Source organism: Hibiscus syriacus, unplaced genomic scaffold, assembly GCF_006381635.1.
Source record: "Hibiscus syriacus cultivar Baekdansim isolate YM2019G1 unplaced genomic scaffold, ASM638163v2 tig00110890_pilon, whole genome shotgun sequence".
NCBI lineage: Eukaryota > Viridiplantae > Streptophyta > Magnoliopsida > Malvales > Malvaceae > Hibiscus > Hibiscus syriacus.
The window spans coordinates 6,937,809-6,961,064 of NW_024062900.1; the positions used below are offsets into that span (position 1 = coordinate 6,937,809).

Sequence of the window (23,256 nt, forward strand, 5' to 3'; positions counted from 1 at the left end):
ATTTCTAATTCCATCTCTTTCTTATCTTTGTTGCAGCCATACTTATAACTGAAGGACATCAGTACTTGTCCTTCCTAGATCGGGACAACAATAAGGCTATCTACTCACTTCCATTGAAGAGTGTAGATTCAGTCTACATCAGATTTGGTGGGTTTGTCTTTAACAAACAAGTCAAAGAATTTGGTTGCCATGTGACTAAGCATATAACATCTTATTAGTTTATTATCCTTATCATACTTAGCTTTCGATGAATCATCTTGGAGAACAACAAGAGCTTTTCTATTTTCGTTGATGGTTGGTGTATCACATAAGACATTGTCAACTTTTTATTATTTAAAGAAAATCATTGTACTTTGTGACCAACGACAGTAGTTAGTTCCGTCCAGTGTTCGAGTTTGGATAGTTCAGGGATGAACTTGTTTGTGAAAGCCATATGTTTAAAGTAAGTAAATTGCTTCTAAATTTTAGGAAAAATAACTTATTGCAAAATGAAAAATTAGAATTGATTGGAAAAATAAATAAAATGAATAAGTAAAAATTAAGTAATTTTACCGTACCGTGTAGTCACTGTCTCATAGCAATTTCGTCAGGGTTGATATGATCTCTAAATTGGACGTTGCCCCTAAAGGTTAACATAGTCTTCCAAATTTTGTAAACCCAAAATAAATTTCTAAATTTCGTACAACAAAAATAAAGAAGTGAAACTCTGAATAGTGTTGCTCTTTTTTTAAAAAATATATTTTATCTGGAGTAAATACTACTGAAATACAAATATCAAATACCATCGGGAAAAAAACTTAATTGTGAAAATGAAGAAGATGATCTCTTTTTATAGCTTAAAATGAATGCATTTAGATAAAAATGTAAGGAAATATTAATAATAAATCTCTAAAAAGATCTCAACTTCTATTATACTCTCAACATTTGAATTTCAATAAATTAAAATTTAAAATTTAAATAAAAACAAATTTTACTTTCCATTATCATATAACCAACATGATGTGCAGGTACAAACTAGTATTGGTAAGACGTGGAAAAGCATTGTGTGCGTGAAAATTCTAAAATATAACTTGTTAATATAAGATTAGAAAATGACTAAAATGGTGTAATCTTTTAGTTTGGACATAGTATCTTCATAACATTTTATAATATTTTTGGCTGTAACCCTTAAACCTCACGATATAACTTCTCAGTTGCAATCGGAAATATTATAAATTTGTATAATTTCGTTGGTTAAAAATAATATTTTAAATTAAAATTTATCTTAAATTAGACTACCGTATAACAAAACTACCTTATGTGTAGTACGTAAGAAAAACATTTCTCTTCCTAATTGAACATATTTTCAAAGAACAAGGCTGTCTTAAATTTCCTTTTAAATAGTCATTCATGTGCATATCCAAAATGCTGACATTTCTTTCACCTGCAACTTCATATGGTTTTGCAGGCAGAGGTCAAAATCTTTAAATTTAATTTCAAAACATGTAAATTGCCAACTTAATGGCCAAAGCTTCAGGTTTTATATTATCCTTTTCTCGTTTGAAAATTGCTGAAAGTCACACTGGCGAAACATGTTGCCAGGAGAAGCCTACTTGATCACAATATATATGTTTCTTTGAATGGTACATCCTCGACATTTTTTTTAATTTGATTTGTGTTTTCTTTTCGTTATTTTCAACTCGTGACCTTTAATTAGTTGAGTAAAATATTTTTTTAATCATTCAACTTCTTTTGTGTTTCTATTTTATTCTTTAATTTTACAAAATCAATTTCATCATTAAAGTTTCGAATTTCGCTCATTTTGATAGTTCGACATTAAGTGTCCAATGTCAACACTAAAATACTGCGTTTTGATGCTTTTTTTTAGTAAAATTTTAACCTTTATTCTTTCCAATGATCGGAGCTTTTCTCAATTGTCGTTCGATTGTCGTCGATCATTGCTTACGACTAGTACAAAAACATTATCTTTCCTCCCCTATTTCTTCTCAGTTTGATTTACTTCAATAATTCATTGAAATTTTAATCTTGATTTGATTTACAATCTCGATAGTTTGACCAGTATTAAATCAAGATATTTTTCTTCTCTTTTTGATCTTTTTCCATTTGAATTTGGAAGAAAATGTTACAACATTAATGAATTGAAAGGAGTCTATAAATTTGAGTTTGTGAAGGAAGTTCCAGTTTTTGTTTTTGCATTAATTTAACAAAAATAATGTAAAAGACGTTAAAGACCCAAATGACAAAAACAAGCACAATTCTAAATGAAACTAATTTTTTTTAAATTGAGTAACCAAAACAAAAATATGAATAAATTGACTGACAAAAAAGTAGTTTACCCTTAATAATTACATTTCTTAGAATATGTGTAATCAAGTCAAGACAAGTTCAATTTCATGAGTTTTTTCTCAAGCCAAGTCAAGCAATTAACTTGTGTGTAAAGATATCTGATTTACATTTGTACCATAGCTATTTATATGTGAATGCAAACTTGAGAAGCAAGAAACATAAAACAAACTATAAATGCATAGTAAGAATGCAAACAAAATTAGGTTGTGAAAGTGTTAAATGGGGAAATCTTCTGTATCATTTACAATGTCCCAAAGCAACAATATCCCCCAACTTTCAAGCTATTCTTCTTCTTCCTACCAATAGGTTTAGCCCTCACCAGCTTCTTTCTGGTTTTCATTTACATTTACACCACTTCAAGTGTCTTAACAAACCCCAGTCCACTACTTTCTTACAACCTGCGACAAATTATACTCTGTTTGATCTCATCATCCAAGTTCCCACTGATAATGACGAGACCATCCCGTTTTCGATCGACAATACTGCTGAAGATTTGTTCTTTGATCTTCCCAGAACTTCCAGTTATTCCAAGCAGTCTCAATGGTCCCTTCCACTGGAAATCTCTTTGGCTTTACTGGTATCTATAGCTTTTCTTTTGCTTTTTTTCTTTTAAATATCTTATTTTTCTTGAAACGGTTTTTTTTTTTGCTTAAATGCGCCGTTATCACTAAACTATGTATTTTGTGCTGAATTATCCCTCACCCTTAAATTATTCTTTTAGGACGTTTTATTCCTTAAAGCTTAAACCTGTTATTTCATCTGCCTTAAATTATTAATTACGTTAAAAAAAATTAGATTATATATTTAGCCACTCAACTATTCTTACGATTCCATTTTGGTCACTCAACTATTTATTTTCGAAAATCATCACTAAACTTGACAAACCACATATTTAGTCACCCTCTCGCTCACATTCTATCCCTTAAGTAACTTATATCACTCAAACCAAAGGCGCGGTTAAATTCTATTTGCCCAGTTAGCTACAGATGGAGATTCTAAAGATGTAATTTACTCTTATTGTTTTAATAAAATTGCCGAAGTAATTGAGTGACTAAATATATATTTTATCTTTTTTTTTACGGAGTTAATAGGTTATGACAAATGAGATAATAATTTCAATTTTAGAGAATAAAACATCCCGAAAAATACTTTAAAAGGTAACTCAATACAAAGTACGTAGTTTAGGAAGTAATGGTGCAGTTATGTTTTTTTAACACTTTTGAAAATATGCTGAAACTGGGATTGAACTTTTTTTCTTCAGGAGACAATATGAATAACACTCAGATTTATCATGATACGGAAACATTTCTGGAGGATTTTAGAGAAATGAATAAGAGCTTTAAGATATTCGTTTATCCCCATAAACCTGATGATCCCTTTGCAAATGTGCTGTTTCCTGTGGATTTTGATCCCGAAGGTCACTATGCCAGTGAACTTTACTTCAATAAAGCTCTTTTCAATAGCCATTTCTTCACAAAGGATCCCAACCAAGCCGATCTTTTCTATATGCCTTTCTCCATTGCTGACATGCGACATGATCCACGAATTGGCCCTGATGGACTGCAGGATTTCATCAAAGATTACATCTTCAACATCAGTCATAGGTACCCTTTCTGGAACCGGACTTGTGGTGCTGATCATTTCTACGTCGGGTGTCATTCGATCAGCAGAATAGCCTTGGATAAAGTTGTTGAAGCAAAAGAAAACGCCATTCAACTTGTGTGTTTTTCCACATTTTGTGCCAAGCTATTTCCCTCACAAAGATGTCTCTTTACCTCAAATTTGGCCCAAAGAACGAGATCCGAAATCAATTGTTTCATCGAAAAGGAGAACCTTTAGATCCAATTGTAACAATCCTGTTTTAGATCATTGATTCAAATTGTACTTCCCCGGATCTGCTTGCAGGAACCAACTGGCCTTTTTCGCAGGACAAGTGAATTCTCCGGTAAGTGCAGCTCTTTTGAAACACTGGGTCAATGACACCGAGATATTCGCACATTTCGGACGACTCTAGACTGACGACGACAACGAACAACTCCGGAGCAAGTTCTGCCTACACGTGAAAGGCTTCGAAGTGAACACTGCGAGAGTGACCGATGCGCTGCACTACGGGTGCGTGCCGGTCATACTTGCTAATCACTACGATCTTCCGTTCACCGATATTCTCTACTGGAAAAGCTTCTCGGTGGTGGTGCATTACGTGGATATCCCGGTGTTGAAAAAGATTCTGCAAGGGATAAGCTTTGAACAGCTGTCATGGCTGCAAAACAATGTTATGAAAGTGAGAAAACATTTTAAATGGAACGCTCCAGCGGTTGATTATGATGCATTTTATATGGCCATATATGAACTATAGATCAGAAAAAGTTCAGTCAGGGTTCGATTAAGTGCTTCAAGGGAATATATATGAAGATTCACACCAGCTCTCTGCCAGGAACATTAATTCAAATCGGTCAAATTGTTATTTTTTATTAATCAAATATGCTTGGTCAATTAACTCGAATTGAATAATATAAAAATTTATTATGAAGTGATCCTTAGTTTATTAAATGGTGACACGTGTCACTAAAAAGAAAGTATTCTTGCTCTTAGCATGAATTGAACTTAGGTATTTTACATGATAAGTATAACACTAAACCATAGAGTTAAAGTTAATATCACCACATTTTGTATTTAACTTATATAATAGTATCATAAGAAAAATCAACATTTTTTTATGGCTATAAAATTCGAATATGTGACACTTTAAATTACTGATCGAAAGTTTATTTGTAATACCCCAAATTTTGACTAGTGACTAAAATTTAAGTTTTTAAAGTTTGATAGCAAAGTAAAAACTTTGTAAAAGTTTAGGGACCAAAAATATAATTTTTGCTCGTAAATGAACACTTTGGCATAAAACAAGGATTTTTGTGTGGGAATCATATTTTCGGTACGAGATTTGTGTTAAAAGCTATAAAACGATAAAGTTTGATATTAAAATCGGATAATCGGATCGAACCATAATTTTATGAAAATCTAAAGGATGTTAGAAAATGGTCTGAAATATCATTTTCATATTTTAGATCAGAGAAATTTGGCTCATAATAGTTTAATTTTTCATATTTGACCAAACAGTATAATTTTAGTGACGAAAATGTAATTTTCAAAAATTGCATGACTAGAAAATTGGGAAACATTCTGGGACCTAAGTGGTAAATTTCCCAAGAAAAAATTTTATTCCATAAATGGATAGTTTACTCTTGAAAGTGGGGTTTTATTGAAATCATATTCTTGATCTGGAAATTGTGTTAAAAATTAAAAAGTGTTAAAGTCTGATTTTCGGTAAATCGGACCGAATAGAAATTTTTAGAAAATTTGAAGGATGATAAATTAGGATTAAAAACATTATTTCTACATTTTTGATTGATGAAAAATAATATGGAGCATTAGATTTGAGAATTTATTTTCATATTCAATTTGGACTGTTGGATAAAAAATGACAAGATTGAAATTTTTGGCATGGGCAAAATTGTAAAGGGTAAAATATTTTGTCCATCTTTGACTTTGGAAGATGATAAGATTTATGTGGCTTAGTATTAAGGAAAATATCAAGTTTCATTTAAGCTTAAGTAAAGGCTAAATTAACATGAAATTAACCAAAATTTCATGAAACCAAGCCATTTTTCATCCAATATTCAGGGCTCCTTCATACCAAGGTAAGATAAATTTAATTTCCATTTTTGAGCAATTTCCTTTGGTTTTTGGATCATGTCGTGAAATAGAAAATTGTTCTATTCGAAAAACGCTATTAGTTGATATCATTTTTGCTTGCTAATTTGGTTTGTGTTCAAAGATCCCAAATTTTAGGGTTTATGTTCACAATAGGGTTTATGGAATTGATGAAGGTTTTTGATGTTTTGGAGGTTGTAGAATCATTTCCAAGCATGATTGATGATTAAAATCACTTGTACATGGTTATATGAACAAACAAACAACAACAACAACAACAAAACCCAATTCCCATATGCAATGGGGTAAGGGGGAGGTAGGGTAGTAGACTGCCCCCAACGCCAGGTTGAGAGTAGCTTCCGTGGAAGACATCCGGCAGTCAGAAAATTAAAAATATAGATAAAGTGCAATGCATGTATAAATAAATACATAAATACAAAGTTGAACAATATTCTTATGCAGACATTAATATCATTAATATCATATGCGCGTTTGTACTTGGGCAGTAATCCCTGCAAATAAATCCATACGAAATTAAGTTGGGGCATTGATTGTAGAGATTTTATAAGGTTGAATCAAAATTGATTTCATGCTTGAACCGAATAAAAATTAAGTAAAATCATGAAATTCCTAATTTTTAACAAACAAAGAATTCAACCTTGACTATAGACGATGAGAAAATTATATAGGGACTGGAAATTATGTAGGAAGTATTCTACAAGCCTTATAAAAATTTGGGGACCATTCTATAATTTATGAAAAGTTGGGGGACCAAATTGTTATTTTGGAAAAGTTTGGTATTGTTGTGTAATTATTCAATAGTTGATGTACAATGCTAGAAATTAATGTTCAAATGTTGGAATTAAAGTTAGGATGTGAAATTGGATTATTTTGGAAAGCTTGTAAAAGTAGAAGTTTAAATCACAAATATGGAAAGGTTGGGAACTTAAGTGAAAATGTTATGTGAAGTTAGGATAAAAAGGAAATTGAGTTGCAAATTAGAAGTATTAAAGTCAATATTTATGTTGTGACATGAAAATTATATAGAATGAGCCTTGGAAAATTTGTTAGGAATTTATTTTTCAAAGTATATCTATGTTAGTAAGATTATAACATTTGGTTTGAATTTGTATATGTTTGGTAATGATGTTCATTTAGATTGAGTGCTTGAAATCAATATCAAATATTATTAAAGCTAAGGAGAAGCTTAAGGATTAAATGGGAAATTCTAAAGAAGATTGCAAGCTAAAGATACCAGGTGAGTGCATTTAACTTGTATTTATGTTATCAGAACAAACATTAACTTATGATGAGCCAGTATTGAAATTATGTTAAGAAGTGACTCCTAGTTCATGAGAAGTGTACTTCAAGCCTATATGTTCAATTGGTAAGCTTATAGATTTAGTGAATAGGTTAAGGATGAAAGTTGGTGAAATCTGCTTAGACATTATGTTTTGAACAAAAAGTATAGAAAATCACCAGTAATTCTAAAACAATAATTGAAGAATGAATCTTATATCATTGGATTTTTATATCAGTCTAGTGTTGTTTAAAACAAACGAAAATTGATTTCGATGGGTATACAAAAAGATATAATTTTTAATAGGTGATATGTCAGAAAACAGGGTAGTAGATTCCGCCCGAAACAGCTTGTCAATTAACTTTGAAAATTCGATATAAATTGTACAAGTGGAACTAGATGGAGTTACTCTATGGTTTGATTGGTATTCAAGTCTAGTTTCCATTGGCGCAAACAAAATAATTTTTCAGTATATAAAGTAATACAGAATAATATTTGTTTGAAGGTAGTGCAAAGTACCAGAATATGGAATTTTGATAAATTGTGTATTGAAATTAGTGGAAGGAAAAGGATTTAAATCTAAAGCTTAGTGAGACTTATATTTTGATTAAGTAAATAAATAAAGTGTTAAAGTGGGTGCTGTTTTTTATTTGATTATTATTGTCGAGGACGACTTGAAGTAAGTTACCTCATTTTATTTTTCAGTATGATTTATAAATTTTCAATATGAAATATTTATTTAAATTTTTTCATCATGTTCAATGAATGATTTTGGGTATGAACTGCCAAATTATGATATTTATGATGATGAATTCTAAATGTTTACAGTTATCAGATAGCTACATATATTAGATGATTATAGTTATCAAACGCATATTAATAAATGATTCTATGATGATACATATAAGCCCATTGTATGTTGCATTGAGAGTCATAGGTACATTTGGCATGCCATTTAGTGAGTACTTTCCAGTTATCACTTATCAGTTATCAGTTCAGCTTTGGTACATTCGTGTACCAATGTTCAGCACCGTTGGTGCTCAGGTTATGATTGCATTGAAGTGCATCATACCACAGTTTTAGTTATGATTAGGAGTTGTGTTGTGACTAATGTGTACCTTAAACTCACGTACCTTATATTCTCTTACATATATAATAAGTGTGAAAGTTACGACAATATATAAAATAAAAGAACATAGAATAAAAAAGAAATTTAAGAAATATGTTTGAATGAAAAGAACAAAAGTTATTTAAGATATTTGATGATGACTTACATGATTTTTTATAAAATCATAAGATGATTATTTTCAGGTTTTCAGAAGGAAAACAACTTGACTAACTCGATTGGAAGTTTAATGTTTTATTTAAATTACAATTTATTTCTTATATTTTATGAAATTTATGGTTTTATATCACTTTAGTTATATTTCTGCCTCACTAAGTTTTACTTAGCACCTCTACAGTGTCCAAAATTGATACCTTTCGCTTATACATTATCGTAACAGTGGAATTTGCAAACTCGAGCCAAAATTAAAATATGATCCTTTGTATCAAACATTGATTAATTATTGCAAGTTAACTTTTGTTTGAATGTCATCGAATCACACTATTTCTATCAAGTTGTGCTTTTCACGCTTATTCTACGATAAATGTTCTTGAAAATGAATTTAAGTAAAAAATAGAATAAAATATTTTAGCTTTTTAGAAAAATAATAAAACATTAAAAATATAGTATTAATACACATGTAATATCTAGTATTTACAAATATATTAAAAAATATCAAAAGCATAATGAGCATATATATATATATATATATACAAGGGCTAGATAAATACTATAATAAGAAAAGTGCGGGGGCTAAAATATATATTAACCATTTAAATGGGGACCAAATCATAGCTAAACAGAGGTAATGAGAACCAAACATAGAAATAAACCAAGCATTACATATGTACAAACTCAAGCAGTAATCAAAATGAACAGGGATTAAAACTACTTAAAACAAAGGTTAAATCATAACATAGCATAAATAATAAGGAGTAGGCATGCAAATAAATCAGACATTAAATGTAACAAATTAAAACAATATCTAAAATAGGCAGGGATCACAATGTAATCATTTAAAATCAAATATCTAATTTATAAATCAAAAGTAGTATTCTAAAGACAGCACTTTGCTTTTATTAAACCTTAATTAGGTTTAAGGAAACACTAAAACCAAAACATGTTCACCCTTCTCTTCCACGACCGTTTATCATTTCTAAACTTAGGAAAACCTTTTTTTTTCTTCCATTTCAGAAAACGAAAGTGAAGGAAGTAAGACCCATGGCCACCATGCTTCGACAACGAAGATAAGTAAAGTGACCATTTCTACATCCTCTTCGAACCTTACCCTTTAAATTTAGAAAATCTCAAAGAAAATACCCTTTTTCGACCTCAAACCCCCATTCTAAACTTAGATCTAAGGAGGAAAGAGTTACCTTCGACGATTGGAACGTGTTTGGACTTCAATGAATGACGATCACATTTCTTCAATGGGAAAGGAGAGTTTTTGTTATCCTTGGTTTTTGGTTCTAGTTGCTGTCATTTTTTTTGAATCGTGCTCTCTCCTTTTTTTTACTTCGATTCTTCTTTTGTTTTTCTTTCTTTGTTGATATTTTATTGATTCTTTTTTTTCCAGACTGGTCTCCATTTTATTCTGATTGAAAATCTTCTTTTGAAATAAATGGGGTTGTTGGTTGTTCTTGCCTTTTGTCAGAATATGCATGTCTTAATGGCAAGGATTTTTATGTTACCCTTTAAATTTTTATTATTATGAAACAGTGGTGGCTCGATCACTAATCGACAGTAATGACAATGGTAACCAAAGTTGGCTGCGTCGGGAGCGGCTCCCTTGTAGTGGTCGCGGCGACGGGTGAAAAGGGTCACCACCTAAGGTCTCCAGCAATCCTAAAACGTGGATCATTAGTGATGTGATCCTACCTATGCACCTTCTAGTTTTCTTCTTTCTTTCTTCAAGCATGGATTTCATCAAGGACAAGGAATTTCCATTATCTTCTTTTTACATTTCTTTACTTATTCTTACACACATAATATGAACTTATACTATGCTTTGCATCCATGTTCAAGCATGATATGCATGATGTTTGGATACTTTAGTATGTGTTTCATGTCTAGCATAGTTTATTTCATTATTTACTTATCGTATTTCATGTCTATTATGTTAAGCATACCATATATTTTTCTAATTATGTGCTTATCATACTTTGCTTGACATTAGGCATTGATTTCACATCTTTAGTTAGCATATTTTATGATTATGCATTCATGTTTAGCTCATCTTAGGCTTATCATCATTTACTTACCTCATATCATGCATTTGATTAGTTTATTAGCCCATTCTTAGCATATACATAGGCGACATAATGCATGTGCATTGTTTCTTATCACATATAGGTGCAAATGAAGCTAAGGAACGATATGCCAGCTTAAGGATTGCTCATTCAATCTATGGCAGCTCATACCAGCTCAACTAAGTCCAAGGGAAGTTCACTTTAGCTCAAGGCTGCTCAAGGAACAAGGAAACTAGCTCGGGAGTAGTTGAAGCAACTGAATGGGAACTGACACTAGTTGGAGAGTAACTGAGGACTCATGGCAGCTGAAGGTAGCTGGAGTGACATTAAGTGCCTAGCTAGGCTACTCATACTCTTAACTAGCTTCCTACACTACTACCTAACTTGCTAGCTTCACTACCCACCAATGTCATCACCTAGCATCCACGCACACCATGTGAGCATCATGTGGCAGAGAGCACACCATAACAAGTCGTGGAGGATCATAATATATCAAGGAGTCATGTGCATTCATTAAAGACTCATGTGCACTCCTTTTGAATTCAAACAAGGTGCCGAAATTGAAAGGCTTATCACCATCCGACCATGCATCCTACACCACATGTTTGGGTGCCTAGATGAAGCAACACCAACCATTCGACCAAGGCTCTTTGTGAACCATTCATTTCACAATCAAGGTCGAACCAATGCCTTCTATTCTTCCAAAGGAAGAATCTAAAACATGAAGAGTTAGTGAAAACAACACAAGCATCGTAGGTTATGTTTCTTTGTATTTAACTCATGTATGTTCAAGGACACAAGCATGGCCAAACCATTACTTGTTTACTCAGCCATTTCCTTTCATTCCCTATAAATAGCTAATGCCTTGGCATTTGTAAGGCATCCCTCTTTGAACAATTAATATAAACGTGAAGTTTTCCTCTTTATTCAAGTTCTTTAGAACTTTTATCGACTTATCAAGTGCTTAGGCTCTTGTGGCATCAACCCCTCTATTTCATTGATACTATTGGTGCTTTAAGTTTAATATAACTATAGGGTCAAAGTCCTTTGTTACCACCCATTGTTCAACTTATAAGGTTTGGTGTTAGGTTTTCTATTGCCTAGTTTATTCCGTAGTTGTCCAAGATACTATCCACACTTAACCCTTTTCATTTATAAGCCCACCACTACGACCAAGAGACTTCCGCAGTGTTGAACCATGCTTTGAGATTTTGATGTACCAAAATAAGTTTAAAGAAATTTTAAGATTAATTTTAATAAAATTTTCAAGTTTATATTCAGTTCAACCATTTAAATATAAAAATTTCTTTTAAAGTCAAATACTTCATTTTTACTCCTTACTATTTTGAAAAACTAAAGTCATTTACTGGAAATAATTTTCAAAGGATTTTACAAAGAGTTTCGGATCCTAATCAAGTCAAAATTAATTTTTTCATAATATTGTATCGATACTGTTCATGTGGTACCGATACGCGTATCGATACCAATGTGTAAAAATACACTGCAGTACTGATACTCCCTTTACATTTTTTGACAAAACAAATTCCAGTAAGATATTTTCATAACGATATTCTGTGAGTATTGATGTGGGTATCGATACTCTAGGTGCAATACTGATACTGCCCTATTCTCAGCAGCTAGATTTTTGTAATTAATGTAGGCAATACCGATACTCCAAGCCCGAGTACTCTGGGTAGCATTTATTGCGGGAAAAATTCATCCCAACAGCTCTATTAACTCCCACAATAACCCAAACGTCTAGAATTGAATGAAGGGGTATAAAAACAAGTTTCAAGTCATATGTGAAGATAAGAGCATATAGGAAAGCCAAAGCAATCAAATTGAGCAAAAAATCAAAGCCAACATTCTTGAATATTCTTTTGCTTTCAAAAAACACTCGAGTACTCCTTTTTTTATTTGTTAAGTGTTCTTTTTGTTCTTGAATTGTGCAAACACATTCCTAGTGAGGGTTTTTCTAAGTTTGCTATTTGTAATTTCTTATTAGGAAGGGTTGTACACTTGAGACTTTGGGGTATAAGTCTAAATGTGTTGTAAGGTTATACTTTGTCCTAAAAGGTTTGAACAAATTAGTGAATTGTTTTTTTGAAATCCTTAGTGTAGAAGCTATGGTAGTGGCTGTAAACTTCATCAAGGAAGTTGAAACACTTAAAAATTGTTTGTGTCCAATTTTTTCATTTTCTATCAAAAAACTTCCATCATTTTTCTTATTTTCCATTTCACACCCTCTTGGCCATTTCATTAGTTTGATTGACTAAACACGTAACCATTATATTATCATTCATCATATTCAACCCATCATTTTACCGTTACATATACTACCAAACCTTCTATTTGAGACAATCTTCTTATAGATGCTTACTCTCTCACTAGATCTACAAACAAAAGGGTAGTATACTCTACATCAAGCATTATTCAGATCTTTGGGTGAAATGTCAAGAAGAAAAAAGCCCTTTTCAAGAAGAAAAAAACAAAAAGAAAGTACAAAGAAGGCTCCATCATTCATCAAAAGGAGTTCAACACATTAAAAGTGAAGCATTAAAACATACAAGGGTTGCAATACAACATCAACAAAAGATTATCATCACAAGGCAAGTTCAAAATCTTTTGGTTTTGGTTTAATTGGAAGTTGTTAGTGCTGGCTTGTAAGTGTCCCCTTTATTTTTTTTCTTTCTTATTTCTAGCTACCATTTTATTATATTTGTTTTATCCTAACCCTTAACCCATTGTAGGCGAAGCTGACATAGACCAAGACTTGAAAATTTTTTGAGTTAAGTTATATCACTACTTTTGCATAAGAGGAAGAGTTGAAAAAGACAATTGAGTATGAGAGATCATAAGAGGACTAGAAAAAGCCTTTAAAGTCATAGAGTGAAAACATGAGAGATTGAGTGACATTTTTATTTTCTTTGTAGCGCGTACTTAGGTTCTTTGTGAGTGAATACTAGTAAGGACCTTATTCACATTTCGTTCTTTTTTTCTAACCATGTCTCAAGGTTCAGGTCAAGAAAAAGTTCTAAACTTGGAAAATTGAGCACTTATTCAAGAGATAATGAGGACGATGAGGTTGGTATTAGATCCACTCCATGAAATACTAGATCGAATTGAAGAGTCTAGAGGAAAAATACCAATAAGGCAACCAAGGTGTGAAGAACAAGAAGAATTTGAAGATGAAGAAGCTAAGGTCGTTTCTCAAGGTTCAATGAAGAATGTTCAAAGAGTCAATGAAGGAAATATGTTCTTTCATGACAATTTAAATAACAATAACATTTTTATCCCAACATTTTAAAGAAAGAATGATCAAGAAGCATATATGGATTGGGAAGCCAAAGTAGACCATGTGTTCAAATGCACAACTACTCCGAGCAGAAAAAGGTTAGATTGGTTGCCATGGAGTTCATTGATTAAGCCCTTATTGGTCGGATCAATTGACTTCAACAAGAAGAAGAATTTGAGAAAGGCCTATCAACAGTTGGTAAGACATGAAGGCCACTATGAGAAGAAGGTTCATTCCTTTTCACTATCAGCGAGACTTGTTCCAGAAATTGCAAAACCTTAAGCATGGTAATAGAAGCGTGGAAGACTACTTCAAAGAGATGGAAGTGGCCATGATTCGTGTAAATGTTGAAAAAGATCAAGAAATAACTATGGCAAAATTTCTATCAGGTTTGAATACTAAAATTTCTAACATTTTGGAGTTACAACATTATATAGAATTGGACAAAATGGTTCTTATGGCCATAAAAAATGATAGTCAACACAGAAGAAAAAAATTTATCCCGAGGCAGTACTTCTTGTTCAAGTAGATGTGATCAAGGCGAGAATGCATATAAGAAACAATCCCCTTTACAAATCAAGGAGAATATGGAGACCGTAAAGTCAAAGCAAGCAGAATAAAGTATAATTGGGAACAAAATACTGAAAAATAAGTATGATGTACACACTAAGAATGATTTTGATGACTATATGAAAGAAACCTAGGTTTAATTGAGATGATTAACTGATTTTTATTAAGTATACAGTTTAGTTCGTATTTTAATAGCTATTATTTGATTGTGTCTGAATTTTCATTTCATTAACATTATTATGCCTCACTTAGTAAGTACTTAACGTGTGTTGATTTCATTCATAGGTAAAAGCAAAGACTTAGCAGAGTAAGGAGTGTAACAAAGAATATCAATCCAAGGTTGACAAATCAGTAAGTATAGGAAAATCAAGTCTTCTTTTGGTAATTAGATGGCATGTATATGAATCTAAGAAAGATGCTCTGTAATGTATTTAAGTTATAAAACTTTGTAATAGTTTATAATGAATGTTTTACATTATATATAAAATGTTTTGTTTTAAATTTTGAAAACAAATTATAGGTTTATAAATAATAAAATGTTTTTAAAAGTCATGTGACACTTGTGACTTGTATACGGGAACGTATACGGGAAATGAGTGTTACATTTATTGGTATCAGAGCTACAAGTTTAACCGATTCTCGGTCGAAATCGGTTTTATTTGAAATTTGAAAAATGGATTACTTTCCATTAAGATTGTCATGGTTACTGATATGGTATCATTAGAGTGTGATTGATGACACTCCTTACTTTAGTGTTATTATTATGTATGTCCTATTAGATGTCAGAATCTTCAAACTCGTGAAGATCAGGGGAACAAGAAATTGGAGAAGGAACTGGTAGTGAAAGTTAGGAGGCTAATAACGAGCAACTGATTCCATCTGAAAATGCTAGTGCACATGCACATCAAGAGATGTCGGTGCTGGAGTTTGGAGCTTTTATGAAAGTTCTCGATGCCATATTGACCCGATTTCAACCTCCTCTAGCTCCCTATGCTCCTATAGCACTGATTATATTGATCCCAAAAGAGCTGAACAGTTTGGGAACTCCAGAGTTCTAGGGAGAAGAGGATGAGGGTTCTATGGAGGCTGACTTATGGCTAAATGATGTAATGGTAATGCTTGAAAGTCTTCACTACTCGGATTCAGAAAAGATGGGTGGAGATGTATCTTTACTTAGGGGATCAACTCTAATGTGGTGGTCAAATACTACGAAGTATGCACCACCGGAACAAGTGACCTGGCAATTCTTCCTAGAGGAATTCAAGAACAAGTATGTGGGTGAGCAGTTTAGACGGGCGATACTGCTAAAGTTCCTTAATTTGAAACAAGGTGATCGAGTCGTACATGAGTTCGAGGCTGAGTACAATAAGCTGAGTCATTTTGCTACTGAAATAGTTCCCAATGACAAGGCTCAACGTGATTGGTTCATAAAAGGTTTGAGCCAAAAATTAAAAGAGATGATGTTGACTTTGAACTTGCCTAGCTTGCAAGAAGTCATAAACTGAGCCAAGGCTATTGAAAGAGCCCAGGGGAAGACTCTAGCAACTGAACAGAATTTGCATATGGGGAAAAGAGTTGGAATGCCTTCAACTCCCCATCATACTAAGAGAGGAAAGGGCTCGAGTTCTAGATATACTGATAGAGATGGTTATGTTGTTGCTTCGCAAAAAACTAAACAATACTAGCCTTTTACTGCTAGCTTGGGTAGAGAATTTGGAGAAAGAACTCCATGTTAGACACGAGGTAAATTACACCGTGGAGTATGCAAACTTCTTAGTGGAGCTTGTTTCTAATGTGGAAAGACTGGTCACTTTTCCTGAAAATGTCCTAAGAAATATGGGGACAATTCGACGTAATCTAAAAGATTTGTGGAAACCTCTAATAGAAGCAGAAGAAGGGGTAGATCCAGGGGATAATCTAAATCAATATAGAGACAAGAGACTCGGGGAGTCGCCATAATTTACAACATTAAGATCAATGAGGATCGGGATGACCCAGAGATCATAACAGGTACATTTCATCTTTTTGGTTAGCCTATATTTGTTTTAGTTAACCTTGGTTCTACACACTCATAAATTATTACAAAGTTGGTTATAACTAAAGGAATTCTTTTAGAACCAATTGTTAGTGAGATGCTAGCGGTAAACCCTATGGGTCACGGTGCGAGAGTAACTCGGAATGTAGAAAATGCCCGATAAAGATTCAAGGGATTGAGTTTCTAGCAAACCTAATGGAGTTGCCTTTTAATGAATTTGAAATCATTTTGGCATGGATTGGTTGTCTCCACATCATGGATGGGTCGATTTTCACAAGAAGTGATTATTTCTAAAGGATTTGGAAGGCTCAGAAATCGTAGTGATCGGCCAAAAAGCGAAATCACCATCCAATGTGATATCAACCATGACTGCAAGAAAAATGATTTCAAAATGGTTTATAGCTTTCCTAGCTAATGTGATAGACACTCGAGTATCGGAAGTGAAAGTAGATGATATTTCCACTGTTAGGGAGTTTTCGGATGTTTTTCCCGAGTATTGGGATTACCTCCAGGTCGTGAGGTGGAATTTAAGATTGAGGTTTACATGGGTATTGAACCTATTTCTATGGCTCCATATCGATTTGATCCAATAGAGTTAAGAGAATTAAAAGCCCAATTGCAAGAGCTAATCGATAAGGGATTTGTGAGACCCATTATTTCTCCTTGGGGAGCACCTATGCTATTTATGAAAAAGAAGGACGACTCTATGCGATTATGCATTGACTACCGTCTGTTAAATAAAGTAATGATAAAGAATAAGTATCCTCTTCTGAAGATTGATGATATGTTCGATCAACTGAAAGACGCAATAGTGTTTCTAAGATAGACCTGAGGTCGGGATACCACCAATTAAAGATAAAAGAGGATGATATTTCAAAGATATCCTTTTGGACTCGGTATGGACATTACGAGTTTGTAGTGATGCCATTTGGATTGATTAATGCTTCTGCAACATTTATGGACTTGACGAACTGAGTATTCCAAACTTACTTCAATCTATTTATAGTGGTATTTATAGATGATATTTTGGTGTATTCCAAGTCAAGAGAGGAATATGATGCTCATCTCCAAGTGATTCTTCAAACACTACTAGAAAAGAAGTTGTATGCCAAATTGTCCAAGTGTGAATTTTGGTTAGCTTAGATTGTTTTCCTTGGTCATATAGTCTCCGCAGAAGGCATAAGAGTATATCCCAAAATGATTCAAGCTATAGTGGATTGGCAACCCCCAAATAAAGTCCCAGAAGTTCAGAGTTTCTTGGGGCTTGCTGGTTATTATAGATGGTTCATAAAGAACTTCTCGATGTTAACTTCGCCGCTAACTAAGTTGTTACGAAAATATGTTCCTTTTGTTTGGTCGGAGAAATGCCAAAAACGTTTTGAAATGTTAAAGATAATCGTAATAGAGGCCCTAGTGCTTGTACAACCTGAGTCGGGTAAAGACTATGTAGTCTTCAGTGATGCATCTCACAATGGGTTGAAATGTGTGCTTATGCAAGATGGAAACGTTGTGGCTTATGCCTCAAGACAGCTGAAGAATCATGAGAGAAACTACCCAACACATGACTTGGAATTGGAAGCGGTCGTATTTGCTTTGAAAATTTGGCCTCATTATCTGTACGGTGAGCATTGTCATATTTATATGGATTACAAAAGTCTAAAGTACATGCTGACTCAAAAAGAATTGAACTGAAGATAGAGGAGATGGATTGAGCTTTTAAAAGATTATGATTTATCACTGATTTTCATCTTGGAGAGGCTAATGTAGTAGCGGATGTACTTAGCTAAAAGACTTTTGTCGCTCTATGGGACTTAGATGTGCATATGTCTTTAAAGGAATATGGTGTCTTGATTGTTGAACTTAAGTTAAAGACGATGCTTTTGGATCAGGTAAAAGAGTTGAAGGTCAAGATGAGAAATGCTTGGCGAGAATGGTGCAAGTAGAAAAATAAAAGATCATTGGATTCAAAAGGAGTGTTGATGGATGATTTTATTATTGTGGAAGACTTTACATTCCCGATAATGATGAACTGAAGAAAGATATTCTTTCTGAGGTACACTATAGTCCTTTGACGATGCATCCAGGCGGGAATAAAATGTATCTTGATTTAAAGAGTCGCTATTGGTGTCCTGGTATGAAAAGAGTTATATCACATTTTGTTACAAGATGCTTGACATGTCAGCAAGTGCAAGTTGAACATCAAGTGTCATCTGGATTGTTACAACCAATATCCATTCCTGAGTGGAAGTGGGAACGAGTTACAATGGATTTTGTTTCAGGGCTACCTTTGTCACCAAGTAAAAAAGACTCGATATGGATAATTGTAGATAGATTGACCAAGATAACTCACTTTATCCCAGTTCGGGTAAATTACTCGATGGATAAATATGTAGAATTGTATGTCAAGAAAGTAGTTCGACTGCATGGAGTTGCCTATATCGATAGTGTAAGATTGAGAACCAAGGTTTACTTCAAGATTTTGGAAGTCCTTGCATAAGGCATTGGGTACTCGATTGAATTTCAGCACATCTTTTCATCCGTTGATAAATAGGCAGTCAAGACGAACTATTCAGATATTAGAGGATATGATAAGGGCATGTGTGATTGAGTTTAAAGGATAATGAGAAAGGTATTTGCCTTTAGCGGAATTTGCTTATAATAACAGTTACCAATCGAGTATTAAGATGGCTCCATATGAAGCTTTGTATGGAAGAAACTGCAGAACACCATTAAATTGGTTTGAACTAAAAGATAGAGACCTAGTTGACCTGGATTTGATGAAAGAAATGGAAGAGAAAGTGAAAGTTATCCAGGATGATCTAAAGATAGCCTCTGATCGAAAAAAAGTCTTATGCATATTTGAAAAGAAAAGAAATTGAATTTCAAGTGGAAGATAAGGTATTTCTAAAAGTGTCACCCTGGAATAAAGTATTGCGGTTTAGACGTAAAGAAAAGCTGAGTCCGAGATTCATTGGACCTTACGAGATTTTTAAAAGGGTTGGACCAATAGCTTATGATTTAGATTTTCCTTTAGACATGGATAAAATCCACAATGTCTTTCATGTGTCGATGCTCAGAAGGTACCGATCAGATCCATCCCATATTATCACCCCAGAAGTGATAGAGATCTTACCAGATCTGACGTACGAGGAAGAACCAGTCCAGATCTTGGCTCGAAAAATAAAAAAAACTACATAAAAAGAAGACTCCTCTAGTTAAAGTATTTTGGAAAAACCATAAGGTAGAAGAAGCTACGTAGGAAAGAGAGGAGAACATGATGAAACAATTTCCACACCTCTTCGTATCAGATATTTCTTAAAATTCAAGGACGAATTACCCCAAATATCAGGTTAGTGACATATTAAAAGAATTTGAAAATTTGAGGAAATAAATTGAAGAAATGGTAAAGTATAAAAATGATTTAGAAATTATGTGTAAGACAAATTAAGAAGATTAGATGAATGAAAGGGGCATTTTGGTCATTTAAATGGAAATAGTTTTAAAATTTATTTTAATTAGGGTATTTAAAAAGAGGAAAAGGGGAAATGTGAGAAATAAGCTAAGTCATTATCTTCTCCTTCTTCCCCATGACCGTACTCTCCCCATAGCCAAATATAAGACTTCATTTAGCTAGTTTTTCCTTTAGTTTTAGTTTGGTCTTGAAACCTTAAGTGATGTGGAAGCTTAAGAAATGGTTAGAGAGGATTAAAACTAAGAGATGGATAATTTTTTTGAGATTGATGAAAATGGGTTTTTGAATGATATGTTGAAATATGAGTTTTTATTGAGGTTTAAAAGAATATTTGACTTGTCAAATAAGTAAATAAGATATGAGAAACATTGAAGGTGATTAAAAACATGTTAGAAAAAGTGGTATGATTCTTGGGTTGGAGTGTTCTTTAGAGAATGTGGGTGTTATAAGAAGCTAAATGGAGGAAAGTTAATTGAGTTAAGTGATATTAAGTTTAAGGGTATTGCTGGAGGTAAAAGTAAGAAATTTAGACAAAAATTGGATAAACATCGGGCTGAAAAATGGAAAATATGGGTAATGGTATCGGTACTGGAATAACAATACCAATACTATAGGTTTAAATTTGAAGAATTACGATGAACAATATCGATACTCATGAAATTAGTATCGATAATGATGTGGGTATCGATACTATGAGAAATGTATCAATGCCATAGATTCCAAAATAAAAAAATGGTATCGATACTGAAAGGGAGTATCGATACCATGGTAGGGGTACCGATACTATTGAGCATGTAATTGTAAGATAGTCTAAAATTGTAAGAGAAATTGAAAATAATAGTACTTTTGAGTATTATTAAAGTATAAATATTAGGGAATATACTAAGCTTGGTATGATATGTGTCTTTAATTGATGTTTGTGTATATCATAACCAAGCTCCTGAGTCAAGCAAGAAAAAGGGCAAATATAAAGTTTCCGATTAACCAGATATCATTACAGCTTATTAGCGAGGCTTATCAGGAGAGTGCATTTATTGTATTTATTTGAGATGAGAAAGACTCGCAATGAGTCAACTTAGAATGTTTTGATTTAATGTATGTTTTACAATATTTAATTACTTTCGTAAATGTGTATGGAAATGATATTATGAATAAAGTTTTAGGGTATGAATTGTTCTAAAATAAATGAAAATGCATAATAGTGCATTATTGTCAGAAAGGTAATAAAAATGAAAATGCATAGCAATACATTATTGGCATAAATGTGCCATAAATGAAAATGCATAACGGTGTATTATTGGCAGAAAGGATCCATAAATGAAAATGCATAACGGTACATTATTGGTAGAAAGGTGCCATAAATGAAAATGCATAACGGTACATTATTGGCAGAAATGTGTCATAAATGAAAAATTCATAACTGTGCATTATTGGCAGAAAGGTGCCACTCATGGTATTCATAAAAGGTGAATGATCATTTCGACACTTCCGTGCAATGTATGTACCTTAAATTCTTATTTAACATATATTGGGCAGAATAAAGTATAATTTGGAACAAAATACAAAAAAAATAAGTATGATGGGATTTCTAAGAATGATTTTGATGACTATATGAAAGAAACCTGGTTTAATTGAGATGATTAACTGATTTTTATGAACTATACGATTTAGTTTGTATTTCAATAGCTATAATTTGATTGTGTATGAATTTTTAGTTCATTTACATTATTATGCCTCGCTAAGTAAATACTTAACGTGTGTTGATTTCGCGCGTAGGTAAAAGCAAAGACTTAGCAGAGTAAGGAGTGCAACAATGAACATTAATCTAATGTTGACTAATTAGTAACTATAGGACAATCTTGTCTTATTTTGATAATTGGATGGCATGTATATGAATCTAAGAAAGATGCTCTGTAATGTATTTAAGTTATAACTTTGTAATAACTTACACGAATGTTTTACATTATATATAAAATGTTTTGTTTTAAATATCGAAACAAAATTCTACTGGTTTATAAATAAGAAAATGTTTTTAAAAATCATGTGACACTTGTGACTTTTGTACAGGAACGTATATGGGAAATGGGTGTTACATTGGGTATAGGGTAAGTCTTTTTATGGAAGTAGTTCTGGGGGACTACATTTTGGTGTACGAGTGGATGGTAGTTATATGATTTAAATACTCTTAAGTTTCACTTTTACGATATTCTTCTGAATCAATATTATGGTATTATAGTTTAATGCTTAATATGATTTTAATGGGGAAACTTTCTGGGATGGTAGGCCCATAGGCTCAAATGTACTCCCTTAGGTTGGCTCGTACACCCAATGGGTCTAGGGTAAATCCTTATGGATGCAATTATGGGAAGCTACATATCAGTGTTCGGATGGAGGGTATTATAGTGATTTTAAAAATCCGTTCTCTTGAAATAAACTACTATTGTTTTTAAACTATATGTACACGTATTTACGGTTTTGTGGGAACACACTAGACACCCATTTTCAATCTCCTGAATTTATATCTCCGAATGTTTCCTCTAAACTATAGGTTTCTTGATTGTTACCTGAAGATTTAATTAATGAACCTTAACTCACTACTAGAACATGTATAAGCTTGGATTAGTAAGAAAGTTTTATGCTTTGTCATATAACTACTTGTTCTTTAGCATAATCTAGTAGTTATGTTTTATTGAGCTTTCCCAAATATCACTTTGTTACTTAAAATTTCAAGTTAAAAGGATTGATCCTATGCAGTATCGATATCAGTAATAGGAGTTCCATCGATGTTTCTTGTAGAGTGTGATATAAGTGTAATTAGGGGGCATGTAGGTTACATTTTATTTGTATATTAGAGTCTATAATTGTTTTCATACTATGTTTATAAATTATTTTCCAGTGTGTAATGATTTAACAAAAATTTTAGTTTTCTTGGATTTTTGTGTGGGTCGCTCCGATGATTCTAATGTGACATCTCAGATTAGATCGGATCACTCAAATCGGTCTAATAGTGTTACATTTAGTGGTATCAGAGCTTAGGTTGAGATGAGTCTTATGGGTAGATCGACTGATCAACTATTGTAGGATATCTGGTCAATACATGCCCTAGATTATAATCGATCTCTTCAGAGCTGCAAACTTTGATGTCAAGCCCTCCTTATATAATAAGTGTACCT

At 32.8% G+C, this 23,256-nt stretch overlaps 1 pseudogene; it reads left to right on the plus strand.

Moving 5' to 3' along the window:
- The first annotated feature begins 3,600 nt into the window (after positions 1 to 3,600).
- On the plus strand, positions 3,601 to 4,756 carry LOC120144565 (annotated as a pseudogene).
- Positions 4,757 to 23,256: the final 18,500 nt, after the last annotated feature.